Here is a 16,417-nt window from a genome sequence, read left to right as displayed (position 1 = left end):
AAAGGCATGCATTCTTTTAAAGTCCTTTCATCATAATTCCAAATTATCTTCCAAAATGGTTGGAAAAATTCACAACTCCACCAGCAATGTATTATTGTCTCAATTTTGGCACATCCCTTCCAACATTCATTATTTTCCTTTACTGTCATATTGGCCAATCTACTAGGTGTGAAATGATACTTCAGTGTTATTTTGATTTGCATTTCTCTAATCAAGAGGAATTTAGAGCCCTTTTCATGTGATTATTGAGAGTTTTTATTTCTTCATCTGAAAACTACCTATTCATATACTTTGAACATTTATCAATTGGTAAATGAATTGATTTCTTATACATTTGATGTAGTTCCTTATATGTGTGGAAAATTAGACCTTTGTCAGAGAATTTTATTATAAAAATTTTTCCCAGTTTCTTGATTCCTTTGTAATTTTGGTTGAATTGGTTCTGTTTGTACAAACTTTTTTTAATTTGATATAATCAGTCATTAATTTTTCATTTTGTAATGTTCTCTCTCTTTTGCTTTGTCTTAAAGTCCTTTCTTTCCCATATATCAGAAAGTTCTACTATTCTATGTTCACATGAATTATTTGTGATTTTACTCTGCATATTTAAGTCATTTACTCATTGTGAATTTATCTTAGTATAGGGTGTAAGATATTGATCTAAACTTAATTTTTCCCATACCATTTTCCAGTGTTCCCAGAAGATTTTGTCAAATAATTCTTGTTCCAAAAGCTAAGAACTTTGGGCTCTCTGATTTTATCATAGACTGTCTTGCTGATGTCATTTACCCCTAGTATATTCCATTGATCCATCCTTCTGTCTCTTAGCCAGTCCATTTTATTTTTATGACCATAGTATAGTTTTTTATTTTATAGTATAGTTTAATAGCTGGTACTGGTAGGTCCCCATCCTTCACATTTATTTTTCATTAGTTCCCTTGATATTTTTGGTCTTTTATTATATTTTTTCTAATGCTATTTTAAAAAGTTTTTGTAGTTTGATAGGCATGACACTAAACAAGTAAATTAGTTTAGTTACGATTGTCATTTTTATTATATTAGTTCATCCTACCCAAGAAAAATAAATCTTTTTCCAGTTGTTTAGATATGGTTTTATTTATGTGAAAAGTGTTTTGTAGTTGTGTTTATATAATTTCTGTGTCTGTCTTGGCAGATGGATTCTGAAATAGTTTATATTGTATAGAGTGATTTTAAATGGAGTTTCTCTTCCTAACTCTTTGCTGCTAATTTTTTGCACATATGTAGAAATGCTAATGATTTATGTGAGTTTATTTTATATCCTTCAGCTTTTCTAAAATGATTAATTATTTCCACTAGCTTTTTAGTTGATTTTCTAGGATTCTCTAAATATATATTTTAGTTTCCTCATTGCCTACTTTGATTGATTCAATTTCTTTTTTCTTCTCTAATTGCTACCTGTAGCATTTCTAATACATTTAAATAATAGTGATGATAATGGGCATCTTTGTTTCACTCCTAATCTTATTGTGAAGGCTTCTAACTTATTTCCATTTGTGATGATACTTGCTGATGTTTTAAAATACAGTTTATTATTTTGATGAATGGCCCTTCTATTCTTATGCTTTCTAGTGTTTTTAATAGGAATGGATGTTGTATTTTGTCAAAGGCTTTTTCTGCATCTGTTGAAATGATCATGTTATTTCTGCTAGTTTGGTTATTGATATGGTCAATTATATGGATATTTTTTCTTAATGATAAACCAACCCCGCATTCCTAGTATGAATCTCACCTGATCATAGTGAATAATCCTTGTGTTGTCTTGCTGTAATGTCTTTGCCAGTATTTTATTTAAGATTTTTGCTTCTGTGTTCTTAATAGAGATTGGTCTGTAGTTTTCTTTTTCTGTTTTTGGTCTGCCTGACTTAAGAATAAGTACCATATTTGTGTAATTAAAAGGATTTGGTAAGACTCCTTCTTTGCTTATTTTGTCAAATATTTCATGTAGAAATGGGATGATTCTTTCAATATTTGATAGAATTCACTTGTGATTCCATCTGGCACTGGGGATTTTTTCTAAGGTAATTCATTAATGGCTTGTTCAATTTTTTTCTTAGATGGAATTATTTAAGTATTCTATTTCCTCTTTTGTTTAATCTAGGCTATTTATATTTTTGCATATATTCAACTAGTTCACCTAGATAATATTTATTGTCATATAATTGCATAAAAATAGCTCTTAATAATTGTTTTAATTTCTTCTTCATTAAAAGTGAGATCTCCCTTTTCATTTTTGATACTGGTAATATGATTCTCTTCTTTCTTTTTTTTTAATAGATTAACCAGTCCTTTATATATTTTATTTGTTTTTTCATAGTACAGGCTCCTAGATCCAGGAGAACCTTATGAACACAGATGGATACACTGTGGCACAACCAAATGTGATGGACTTCTCTACTAGCAGCAATACAATGAGTCAGGACAATTCTGAGGGACTTGTAAGAAATAATGCTATTCCCATTCAGAGAAAGAACTGTGGAAGTAGAAACCCAAAAAAAAATGCTTGAACACATGGGTCAATGGGGATATGATGTAGAATGTAGATTCTAAACAATCACCCTAATGCAAATATTAATAATATTGAAATGGGTCTTGATCAATGATACATGTAAAACCCAGTGGAATTGCTCATTGGCTATGGGAGGGGGGGTGGGAGAATGGGAGGGGAAGAACACAAATCATGTAAGCATGGAAAATATTTTTTAAACACTTAACTTCTGTGTATTGGCACCTAATTGGAAGAGTGGTAAGGGTGGGCAATAGGGGTCAAGTGACTTGCCAAGGGTTACACCGCTGGGAAGTGTCTTAGGCCGGATTTGAACCTAGGACCTCCTGTATCTAGGCCTGACTCTCAATCCACTCAGCTACCCAGCTGCTCCTCATGGAAAATATTTTTAATTAATTAATTGAATTTTTTCAGATCACAAAAAATAGTACAAGCTCCAAGTCTTATTTATTAGCTAAATAGTTCTTTAACTTTCTATTTCATTAATTTCTCATTTAATTTTTAGAATTTCTAATTTAATTTTTATATGGGGATTTTTATTCTGTACTTTTTCTAAGTTTTTAAGTTGCAAGCCATATTCATGTTCTCCTCTCTATATTTTGTTGATATAGGCACTCAGAGATATACATTTTCCCCCTAAATATTGCTTTCACTATATCCCATAGATTTTGATATGTTGTCTCTTCATTTATATTCTCTTCAAAGAAATCAGTAATTGTTTCTGTGATTTATTTTTTGACCCACCAGTTTTAAAGAATTAGATTAGTTTCCAATTAATCTTAAATTTGTATATCAACTTTTATTAATTATACTTTCTACCACATTATGATCTGAAAAACTTTCATTTATTATTTCTGGAGCACTTTCACATAGCCCTAAATTTCCTTTCCCAAGAAAAGAGCAAAGCCTGTTGAAATAACTGTAATACCTGTGACATACATTATATTATTTTCCTGAGTTATATTTTTTTATTCTAATTTGTGTTTTTATATACCTTCTCTCTTATTTCAATATATACAGATTTTTTTGTGTGAAGATCACTGGACTTGGTGTCAGAAAGCAATGGTTAAATGGAACACATCTCTTTCTCTGAATCACTGTTTATGCACCTGTTAAGTATGACTGGGATACATGATTTAAAATATGTCAGAGTGAGGGCATAAGGGATTAAAAATATATCTGAAAATTTTATTTTAACAATATTTTCATTTCCAAACTGTATGTAAAACAGTTTTGACACCTTTTTTTATTTCCAAATTATCTCTCCCTCACAGCCCTCCCACTTCTCAGAGATGGTAAGCAGTAATGATAAAGATATTATATATGAAATCATATAAACCATTTTCCTAGGTTAGTGGTTTTGTGGAAGAGCACTCTAACAGAAAAAAACAAAAAATTAGAAAGAAAGTGAAATAGAGAATGTTTACTGATTACTTTTGCTTAGTTTTAAAGTCTTTCCTTTCCCAGAAATCTGACAAGCATACTATTCTGTGTTCACTTAACTTATTTATAGTTTCCCTCTTTATATTAAAGTCATTCACCCATTCTGAATTTATCTTGGTGTAGGGTGTGAGATGTTGATCTAAAACTAATCTCTCCCATATTGTTTTCCAAATTTCCAAACAGTTTTTGTCAAATAGTTGATTCATGTCCCAAAAGTTGGGCTCATTGGATTTATCATACACTGTCTTGCTGATGTCATTTATCCCAAGTCTATTCCACTGATCATCCCTTCTGTCTCTTAGCCAGTACCATATTGTTTTAATGACTGCTGCTTTATAGTTTGGTTAATATCTGGTACTGATAGGCCCCCTTCCTTCACATTTTTTTTCATTATTTCCCTTGATATTCTTGATCTTTTGTTATTCCAAATGAAATTTGTTAGAGTTTTTTCTAATTCAGTAAAGAAGTTTTTTGGTAGTTTGATAGGTATGGCGCTAAATAGATAAATTAATTTGGGTAGAATGGTCATTTTTATTATGTTAGCTTGTCCTACCCATGAGCAATCAATGGCTTTCCAATTGTTTAGATCCAGTTTTATTTGTTTAGAAAGTGTTTTGTAGTTGTTTTTGTATAATTGCTGTGTTTGTTTTGGTAGATAGATTCCCAAGTATTTTATATTGTCTAGGGTGATTTTAAATGGTGTTTCTCTTTCTACCTCTTGCTGCTCTAATGTGTAGGAAATGTATAGAAATACTGATGATTTATGTGTATTCATTTTGTATCCTGCAACTTTGCTAAAGTTGTTGATTATTTCTACAAGCTTCTTAGTTGGTTCTCTAGGATTTTTAAGTGGACCATCATACCATCTGCAAAGAGTAATAGCTTAGTCTGTTCCTTACCTATACCTTCAATTTCTTGTTCTTCTCTAATTGCTACTGCTAGTGTTTCTAGTACTATGTTGAATAATAGAGGTGATAATGGGCATCCTTGTTTTACTCCTGATCTTATTGGGAGGGCTTCTAATTTATCCCCATTGCATATGATGTTTGTTGATGGTTTTAGGTATATACTGTTCATTATTGTTAGGAAAGGTTCTTCTTTTCCTATACTTTTCAGTGTTTTCAATAGGAATGGGTGTTGTATTTTGTCAAAGGCTTTTTCAGCAACTATTGAGATAATCATGTGATTTTTGTTTGTTAGACTGTTGATATGGTCAATTATGTGGATGGTTTTCCTAATGTTGAACCATCCTTGCATTCCTGGTATAAATCCCACCTGATCATGGTGGATGATCTTCTTAATTACTTGCTGGAGTCTCATTGCTAGTATTCTATTTAAGATTTTTGCATCTATGTTCATTAGGGAGATTGGTCTATAGTTTTCTTTCTCTGTTTTTGATCTCCCTGGCTTTGGAATCAGTACCATATTTGTGTCATAAAAGGAATTTGGTAGGACTCCTTCTTTGCTTATCATATCAGATAATTTGTATAGTATTGGGATTGGTTGCCCTTTGAATGTCTGATAGAATTCACTTGTGAATCCATCAGACCCTGGCGATTTTTTCTTAGAGAGTTCTTTGATGGCTTGATCAATTTCCTTTTCTGATATGGGATTATTTAGGTATTCTATTTCCTCTGCTGTTAATCTAGGCAATTTATATTTTTGTAAATATTCATCCATATCTCCTAAATTATTATATTTATTGCCATATAATTGGGCAAAATAGTTTGTAATGATTGCTTAATTTCCCCTTCATTAGAGGTCAGGTCTCCCTTTTCATCTTTGATACTGTCAATTTGGTTTTGTTCTTTCCTTTTTTTATTAGATTGACCAGTACTTTGTCTATTTTATCTGTTTTTTGAAAATACCAGCTTCTAGTCTTATTTATTAATTCAATAGTTCTTTTACTTTTGATTTTATTATTATTTTCTCCCTTGATTTTTAGTATTTCTAATTTTGTTTTCATCTGGGGATTTTTAATTTGTTTCCTTTCTAGTTTTTTGAGTTGCATTCCCAATTCATTAATCTCTGCCCTCCTTAATTTGTTAATATATGCACTCAAGGATATAAATTTCCCCCTGAGTACTGCCTTGGCTGCATCGCACAGAGTTTGGTAGGATGTCTCATCATTGTCATTCTCTTCAATGAAATTGTTGATTGTTTCTATGACTCCTTCTTTGACTAATTGGTTTTGGAGAATCATATTATTTAATTTCCAATTAGTTTTTGATTTGCCTGTCCAGGTGCCCTTAATAATAATTATTTTTATTACATTAAGATCTGAGAAGGTTACATTTATTATTTCTGCTCTTTTGCATTTGTTGGCAATATTTCTATGCCCTATTACATGGTCAATCTTTGTATGTACCATGAATGTACATGTGCAGCTGAAAAGAAGATGTATTCCTTTTTGTCCCTATTTATTTTTCTCCACTTATCAATTAAATATAATTTTTCTAAGACTTCATTCACCTCTCTTACCTCTTTCTTATTTGTTTTTGGTTTGATTTATGTAGATCTGAAAGAGGAATATTTAGATCTCCCACTAGTATGGTTTTACTATCTATTTCCTTCTTGAGCTTTGCCATTTTCTCCTTTATTAATTTGGATGCTATGCCACTTGGTGCATACATATTGAGCAGTGTTATTTCCTCATTGTTTATACTACCTTAAATCAGTATACAATGACCTTCCCTGTCTTTTTTAATCATATCTATTTTTACTTTGGCTTTGTCAGAAATCAGAATTGCCACTCCTACCTTCTTTTTCTCATTTGATGCGAAAAAATTTTGCTCAAGCCCTTAACCTTAAACTTGTGTACATCTACCCTCCTCATATGTGTTTCTTGTCGACAACATATGGTAGGGTTTTGGTTTCTAATCCACTCTGCTATTTGTTTCCGTTTTATGAGAGAGTTCATCCTATTTACATTCAGAGTTATATCAGTTGTGCATTTACTGACATTTTCGTATGCTCCCCTATTCCTACCCCTTCTTCTAAAACTATTTCCTTTTAAACCAGTGGTTTGCTATTAAGCCGCTAGCCTTTATCCCCTCCCTTGATTAACTTCCCTTTCTACCCCCTCCCTTATTATTCCCCTCTTTTCATTTTTATAGGCCTAATAAATTCCCTCCCCCTTTTTCTCCCCTCCCTTTTTTGACCTCCCCACTCCCCTGCTCCCCTTGATTTATCCCTTCTGACTTTCTCAGTAGGGTTAGATAGAGATTTGTATCCCAATGGATAATATAGCTACTTGTCCCTCTCTGGGTTGATTACACTGAGAGTAAGGTTTAAATATTACCTCTTAATGCTCTCTTCCTCTACTTCTTATAATAGTATTCCTCCCTTCCCCTTCCCATGCCCTCTTTGTATGTAATAAAATATCCTATTTTTCTTATTCACTCAAGTTTCTCTTAGTGTCCCCTGCTATTCACCCCCCTCTTTCCAACCCCCCATATCATCTTAGACCATTTAGTATTCCACCCTCTCCCTATGAATTATTCTTCTGATTACTATAATCGTGAATAGTATAATAGTGAATAGAGTTCAGTACAGAGAATTATACATAGCATTTCTCCACATAAGAATACAGATAATTAGATCTTACTGAGGCTCTTAAAAAAGGCAAATTTAAAAATTATGAGTTTTCTTTCTTTCCCCTCTGTTTCTTATTTACCTTTTCATGGTTCTCTTGATTTTTTTCATTGGATATCAAACTTTCCCTTTAGTCCTGATATTTTCTGTGCAAATACTTGGAAATCTTCAATTTTGTTGAAAGCCCATACTTTCTCCTGGAAGTATATAGTCAATTTTGATGGGTAGTTGATCCGTGGTTGAAGGCCCAGCTCTCTTGCCTTTCTGAATATCATATTCCAAGCCTTGCAGTCTTTTAGCGTGGAGGCTGCCAGATCCTGTGTCATCCTGATTGGTGCTCTTTGATATCTGAATTGTCTCTTTCTGGCTTCTTTTAAGATTTTTTCCTTTTAGTTGGAAGCTCTTGAATTTGGCTATTATATTCCTGGGTGTTGTCCTTTCTGGGTCTTGTGTAGAGGGTGATCTATGGATCCTTTCAATGTCTATATTGCCCTCTTGTTGTAGAACTTCAGTGCAATTTTGCTGAATAATTTCTTTTAGTATGGAGTACAAATTTCTATTAATTTCTGCTTTTTCAGGAAGACCAATGATTCTCAAATTGTCTCTTCTAGACTGGTTTTCTTGGTCTGTCACTTTCTCATTGAGATATTTCATGTTTCCTTCTATTTTATCAGTCTTTTGACTTTGTTTTATTTGTTCTTGCTGTCTTGAGAGATCATTGGCTTCTAATTGCTCAATTTTAGCCTTTGGGGACTGGTTTTCAGCTATAATCTTTTGGTTTTCCTTTTCAATCTGGTAATTTCCGGGGCTCAATTTGCTTATCAGTTCATTTGTTTTCTGAGCCTCACTTTCCAATTGCAAAATTCTGCCTTTTAAACTGTTATTTTCTTGCCTGATTTCCTTTTGAGATATTTCCCATTTCTCTAGCTAAATCTTTTCCATCTTCCTCATCATCTCAGATTTGAACTCTTCAAGAGATTGTGACCAGTTTTTGTAATTTTGGGAGGGTCTGGATGCTTGTTTGTTCTCCTCTTCTGTTTGCTCGTTTGTCTGGATTTTCTTTGTGTAAAAGTTATTGAGTGTTAAAGATTTCTTCTTCTTGTTATTAATCTTTCTCTTTTGGCCTTCCTGATTCTGAGTTGCCTTTGTTTGCCCAGCCTGTTCTCAGCTTTATCCTCTCGCTCAGGGTCTGTCTGTGCTCTTTCGGCTCCTGAGGTGTCAGGTGTGGTTGTTCTCAAGGTCAAAGCCCCTGGTGGATCCCCTTGCTTGATCCTCTGCTGGAGGGTCCTTTACAAGTCTCAGGGAGCTGCTTCCACAGTCGTATACCCTTCTGCACTGGTTTCCCATTCAGGGTTTCAGAGCCTTTGCTCACGTGCACCCGCCTATGTCCACCTCTGCCAATGCCTGCACTCCGTGTCCTCACTCAAAGTCTGTGTGCTTTCTTTAGCCTTTTAGCATCTTAAGTCTTGCTGCTCTCAGGAACAGGCCCAGGAGCTGCCAATGACTCAATGGGTGCCCCAAACTTGCTCTATTTCTCTTGAGCTGGATTTGGCGTTGTAGGTGGTGTGTATGTGGGGGCAGGGTTACTCAGCTCGCGATTTAATTAGAGCTGTTTCACCCATTTATAGCATGGAAATGCCCCGAGTCCACATACCTTCCACACTGAGCCCGTTGTGGGTTCCCTCCGTTTGTCTGGATTTGTTTTTATGTCCCCTTGAGGAGTCCTGTATGTTTTGGTTAGGAGTGGTTAAGCGCTGCTTTTTACTCTGCTGCCATCTTAACCAGGAAGCCCCTTATTATGGTCACACTTGTATTCTTTTAAACAACACTCTCTTCTACTTTTTTTTTTTTTTTTTTTGCTGCAATTTGCCCTCTCGCTTTGATAACTTTGTATCATTGCATTCTTTTGTGGGGGTCCTTTACTCATTTTATTTTTTAGTTTACCATGTAATTTTTCACTACCTGTTAAAGTTGGCCTCTATTTCTAGGTTGGAGAAGTCATTGTCCCAGTCTTCTTCAAGTGTTCAGGGCATTGATTCTAAATTGTAACTTTAAGGGTCTACCTGTAAGCTTGAACTTGTATTGACCTTATTGCAGATTTATACTAGTGGAGGTGTCATTAATGACTTGCACAAAGGGAGTTGTCATTGTTGCTTTCACAGTGGGAGAGGCTCCATATTTTCTTGCACATTTGGGGACCTATCTATTGGTTGCAACAATTACTGGTCCTTGCCGCTGGCTTATTCAGAGGCAGACCTCAGCTCCTGGATTTCCCTGGAGGTGTTGTTTCACTAGTAACTTGTAGAAGATTGAAATCCTCCTCTTTTAGGGGTGAGGCCTCACTCCTAACTTGCTCCTGAAGTGAAGTCTCACTGATGAGTTATCCCGGGAGTAGGGCCTGAACAGTGGGTGGAGTCTTACTATAGGCTAATGTTCAGTTGAGGTCTCTTTATACTTCCATTTTGTCTGACCTGCTGCTGCCTTGCTTTGGATTATTCTGTGGTCCTTTGGAGATGGTTGATGAGCTCCCAGTATTTCTTCCCCTGTCATCTTGTCAACCAGACAAGTCACTTTGATTTGCTTTATATAAGGCTTCCCTGTTATCAAGACATGATCTCACTCTTTCCCAACTGGGGTGGGACCTCTTCTTCCTCAGGCTGCTAATTCAGTACTGATTCTACTAAATTTTCTTGGTTGGGAAACTACTTCACTGCTCCAATATTTGGTAAGAGACATTTTTAATGGTGCAAAGGGGAATTTGAGTGGAATAGGCGAGTTTCTGCCTTACTCTACCACTTCAGCATTAGAAATGTAACTGGAATATTTAATAAAATAAATTAAAAGTACAAAAAATGGATAATACATTTAAAGATTGTCAGATTATTGCCCCATTAGATCCTTATTAATGATAGTAGCCTAGATTTTATTTGGGTTTCAAATCACTAGTCTAGTCTATTCCTAAGGTCTCTTTTAGCCCTAAATTCTTTTGTGTGTGTGCATATATGTATATGTATATGTATATACATATATACATATATATATATATTCTTTAAAAGAGAATGGGAAACAGTTTATTATATGTTTCAAATTTCTTTTTTTAATGATATATATTTAACTATATATAAAACTAGAGGGGAAAAAGGAGATAATATTAAGAAAAATGGGAAAATAGACAAAATGGAGTAAATCTATAATCCATAAAGAAGTGTGTGGAGTGAACAGGGAAGAAGGTCAATAAACTGGAAGGGTAAAGAAGTTGTATAGAGGAAATACTTAATTCTTAAATGCATTGAAATTAACTTAAAGAGGGAAGAACAATCAGATCCGTTGGGGCAGAGAATTGAATCCTGCCCTATAGAGAAGTAGAAGGGTAACAAAAGGACTGGTGTGGAGGGAAACAATACTAGGGAGGGAGAAGGTGGGTAGGGGTAGCTTAAAAAGAGAACAATAAGAGGGGAATAAGAAAGGAGAGGAGAGAAAGGGAAGTACAATAGGGGAGGGGATCAGGGGAACTGATTAAAAACAAAACACTGATATAGAAGGAAATAGTGAAAGAAGAAAGGGCAGGACAAGGAGAGGGAATCAAAAATGTCTGGGAATACACAGTTGATAATTATAACTCTGAATGTGTATGGGATGAACTCATCCATAAAATGGAAGCAAATAGCAGAGTGGATTAGAAACCAAAATCTTACCATATGTTGTCTACAAGAAACACACATAAGACAGGCAGACATGAATAGAGTAAAATTAAAAGGCTGAAGCAATATCTATTGAGCTTCAACTGAGAAAAAGAAGGCAGGAGTTGCAATCATGATTTCTGACAAAGTCAAAGTAAAAATAGTTCTGGTTAAAAAAGATAGGGACAGTAATTACATCCCAATAAAAGGCAATATAAACAATGAAGAAATAGCAGAACTCAACATGTATGCACCAAATGGTATAGCATCTAAATTTATAAAGGAGAAACTGGCAGAGTTCAAGGAGGAAATAGATAATAAAACTGTACTAGTAGGAGACCTAAACTTTCCCCTATCAGATGTAGATAAATCAAAATAAAAATACATAAGAAAGAGATAAGAGAGGTGAATGAAATCCTAGAAAAATTAGAGTTAATAGATATATGGAGAAAAATAAATAGGGACAAAAAGGAATACAGTTTCTTTTCAGCAGCACATGGAACATTCATAAAGACTGACCATGTACTAGGGCATAGAAACATTGCAAACAAATGCAAAAAAGCAGAAATAATAAATGCTACCTTATTAGAGAATAATTCAATGAAAATAGATATTAGCAAGGATACATGGAGAGGCAAATCAAAAACTAATTGGAAATTAAATAATATGATTCTCTAAAATAAGTTAGTTAAAGAAAAAATCATAGAAACAATTAATAATTTCATTGAACATAATGACAATGATGAGACTTCTTACCAAAACCTATGGGATGCAGCCAAAATAGTAATAAGGAGAGAATTTATATCATTGAGTGCATATATTAACAAATTAGGGAGGGCAAAGGTTAATGAATTGGGCATGCAACTTAAAAAACTAGAAAGCGAAAAAAAATTAAAAATCCTCAAATGAAAACTAAATTAGAAATACTAAAAATCAAAGGAGAAATTAATAAAATCAAAAGTAAAAGAATTATTGAATTAATAAATGAACAATTTTTATTTCATGGTGTATCATTACCCATTTTGAATGTCTCTTTGTTTTTCATACAATTCTGTATGTCCCTAGGCTTCAATATCTTATAATTAATTTTTCCCACTAATAAAATAATTTTAACAAAAAATAAATAGTTCCAATGATTAATAGTATAGTTAACCCTTTTAAAAAATTACTCCTCTTGAGAGTATTTGCTTTCTGTTTACCCAGATGGTTTCTTTTTTTTATTTTTATAGAATTATCCTTTGATAGTTTGATTTGTATGGCCTTCAATAAGGAAACTAATTTAAATATATTATCATTCCCATTCAGTCCAACAATGCCAATGAATATTTCCCCCCTTATTTAGATATTTTGTTATTATTTTTATGTATTTATTATTCCTGTAAAAATTGTTTCTGTTGTATTCATATATTTCCTAGGCACAACTCCAGAAGTGAATAACAATGTATTTCATAATTTTGCTATTTTTTGTTATTTAACATATAGAATGTTGCAATGAGTGTTTTATATTGTTTTCCTGAAGTTGTTTCAATTTATTTAGTTCTCATAAGTGTTACTTTGACAATTACCCCATCTGCAAAAAGGGTGATTACGTCCATCTCTCTTTGCCTATATTTATTCTCCAAGATATCAAGTCTGAAATATCAGGACTATATTAAGATTTAGTTATTTAAATTTCAGTTCTGATAATATAGATATTTTTCATTTTTCTATACTTTTTCTATTTTATTTCATTTGTTATCTTAATAAATTATTATTGACTGAATGATTATTAACATGTAATTTCTTAAAATAGTTTCCCATTATTTCTTTAATATTTTTATCATTTGATATCGATTCTCCTGTAGCCATTCTGGTATTATCAACTAGAATTTTCCCTATATCATGAAATTTGAACTACCTTAGTTTATCTTTTTCTTTTCCAGAATATCTTCTAATTATTTTTACCTATTCAGTGTGTCTATGTGATTCTTTTGTGCTTTCATTTTTATTAATCTCTTTAAATTTCAAATTTTTCTACTTTTTTCCTATTTTTAGTGTACTATATGTTTAAATAGCAATATGTGTATATATATACACATATATATGTATACTAAGATTTTATCTTTGGAGATCTTTTTTTTTTTGCTATCTGGAGTAACATATTTCAAATTCTGTTATTCTTTCCAGAGTAGTTAGGTTTTCCATGACTAAATGTAGCTCTTTGGCAATTTAACTCCTATTTAAAAAAATCTGTTTGAATGTTTTTCATTTTTCTGGATGTTTTCTATTTGTATAATTATATTCCTATGAGCTTTCATTTTGGGACTTCTTTCAAGAAGTGGAGTATATTAACTTTATTTTTGTTTTTTTCCCTCTGTTTTTAATAGTCTTAGACATTTCTTATTTTCTTGAAATATTATATCTAGACTGTTTTTATATTTGAAAATTTCAGCCAGTTCCATGATTCTCTGACCATTTATCTACATACTGTATTCTAGGTCATATTTTTTTTATTTTTTTCAAGTGAAATAGTATTATTGTTTATAAATTTGTGTTATAAATGGTTTTTTGTTTTATTGGAGAGAGTTAATATTCTCATTTCCTTTCAAGGATTTTTAAATTTTGTTTTTTCAATTACTTTTGCATGGAGTTATTGATTTCTATTTGGCCTAATCCAATTTTCAAGTAGCTTGTTTTTGGAGTAGTTTTTCATTGCTCATATTAAATATTTTGACCTTTCAATTCTTTTATCTAGTACAGTGATGGGCAAACTACAACCTGCGGACCAGATGTGGCCCCCTAAAATGTTCTATCTGGCAGCCTAACATTATTCCTAATCTGACAAATAGAATGAGTAGGATACAATACAAGTAAACTTTGAAAGAGTTGGATTAGAAACAGACTGACAGATGAGCATTTCCTTTCCTTTGGCCCCTCTTTAAAAAGTTTGCCCATCAATGATCTAGTACATTGTAGCATTTATCTTCTGTAAAATTCTTCATATTTTTTCAAAATCCTAGTAGAGTTTTTGAAAATTTTATAGTTTTGTTTGAAGAGTTACTTTTAAATGTTGATGAATTACTCCTTGTTGTTATTGCTTATTTATGTCTTGACCACCCTGCATGTGTTCACTTATTTTCCAGTCTTATCCTGAATTGGGGCTTATTCAAGGAAAAGTTTTATGTTCATGTTGAAAAAAATGTTGTAACCTTGATGTTGATATCAATTATCTGTGGTCTTGCTACTACCTTTTCTTAGGACTGAATGTTAATTTCTTCCAACACAGAAGTGAAATTTGCTTGAATTTAATGTAAGTTGTACCCCTCTTTACTTTCAAAATGAAAACTTTTGAAAATTCATTTCAACCTGATCCCCACCCTTGTTTGGGAGTGCATGTGTACTACAGGAGGACACCAGAGGCATTATGGATCCCTGAAATTCCAGAAGAAGTTTGCCTCTGGTCCAATGTGACTCTTGGCCTTTGACCTGCACTAAGATCAAGTCTATCCAAACATGAGGCCCCATAAAAAGTGACATCACTGGAGGTATAAGTTAAGAATTCAGGAGGGCTTTCTTGGCATTGGAGCATTCTTCATCTTTTGGTTAGAGAAGAGAAACATGAGGTGAGGGACAAATACTGATTAGCTAGGTCACTAATAATGTGATTAGGTGCTTTTTCTTCCTACAATATGCTTTTAACCTAATAAGTAATTATAAATTAATGTACAGTCTCCAGACAATTTTAATACTAACAGCCTTTATGAACTAATATAGGTCTTGATTGTTGCCTTCAGAGCTGAACATTTGAGACTTCCAAGTCCAATATATGGTCAAAGCATAGTGCTCTAGTCCCGAAGTGTCTGTGAACTTAATAAATGCTCATTGAATTACTATGTAAAGTCAGTCAACAAATCTTTTTTTATTATATTTTTTTTATATTTAGAAAAAAATTTTATGGTTACATGATTCATGTTTTACTTTCCCCTTCACAACCTCAAACTCTCCTCCCCCTATAGCTAACTCACATTTCCACTGCTTTTAATATGTGTCATCAATCAAGTCTTATTTACATATTATTGATAGTTGCATTGGTGTGGTCCTTTCAAGACTACATCCCCAATCATGTCCTCATCAACCCAAGTGTTTAAGCAGTTGTTTTTCTTCTGTGTTTCCTCACCTGTAGTTCTTCCTCTGAATGTGGGTATCATTCTTTTCCATAAATCCCTAAGAATTGTCTTGGGTCATTGCATTGCTGCTAGTACAGATATACAGTACATTTGATCTTACCACAGTGTATTGGTCTCTATGTACAAAGTTCTTCTGGCTCTGCTCCTTTCACTCTGCATCAATTCCTGGAGGTCTTCCCAGTTCACATGGAATTCCTCCATTTTATTATTCCTTTGAGCACAATAGTATTTCATCAACAACATATATCACAATTTGTTCAGCCATTCCCCAACTGAAGAGCATACCCTCGCTTTCCAGTTTTTTGCCACCACAAAGATCACAGCTATAAATATTTTTTTCATGTCTTTTTCCCTATGAACTCTATGGGGTACAAACCCAGCAATGGTATGGCTGGATCAAAGGGCAGGCATTCTTTTATTTCTCTTTGGGCATAATTCCAAATTGCCATCCAGAATGGTTGGATCAGTTCACAACTCCACCAGCAGTTCATTAATGTCTCAATTTTGCCACATCACCTCCAACATTCATAACTGTCCTTTGTTGTCATTATAGACAATCTCCCAGTGATACTTCAGAGTTGTTTTAATTTGTATTTCTCTAATTATTAGAGATTTAGAACACTTTCTCATGTGCTTATTGATACTTTTGATTTCTTCATCTGAAAATTGCCTAGTCAGGTCCCATGCCTATTGATCAATTCGAGAATGGCTTGATTTTTTATACAATTGATTTAGTTCCTTGTATATCTGAGTAATTAGACCTCTGTCAGAATTTTTTTGTTATAAAGATTTTTTCCCAGTTTGCTGTTTCCCTTATAATTTTGGTTGCATTGATTTTGTTTGTATGGAAACTTTTTAATTTAATATAATCAAAATTATTTATTTTACATTTTGTAATTTTTCTAACTCTTCTTGGTTTTAAAATCTTTCCTTTCCAAGAGATCTGACAAGTATACTATTCCATGTTCAGTTAATTTACTTACAGTTTC

Source organism: Gracilinanus agilis, chromosome 2 (assembly GCF_016433145.1).
Source record: "Gracilinanus agilis isolate LMUSP501 chromosome 2, AgileGrace, whole genome shotgun sequence".
Taxonomy (NCBI): Eukaryota; Metazoa; Chordata; class Mammalia; order Didelphimorphia; family Didelphidae; genus Gracilinanus; species Gracilinanus agilis.
This window is presented reverse-complemented; position numbering follows the sequence as displayed.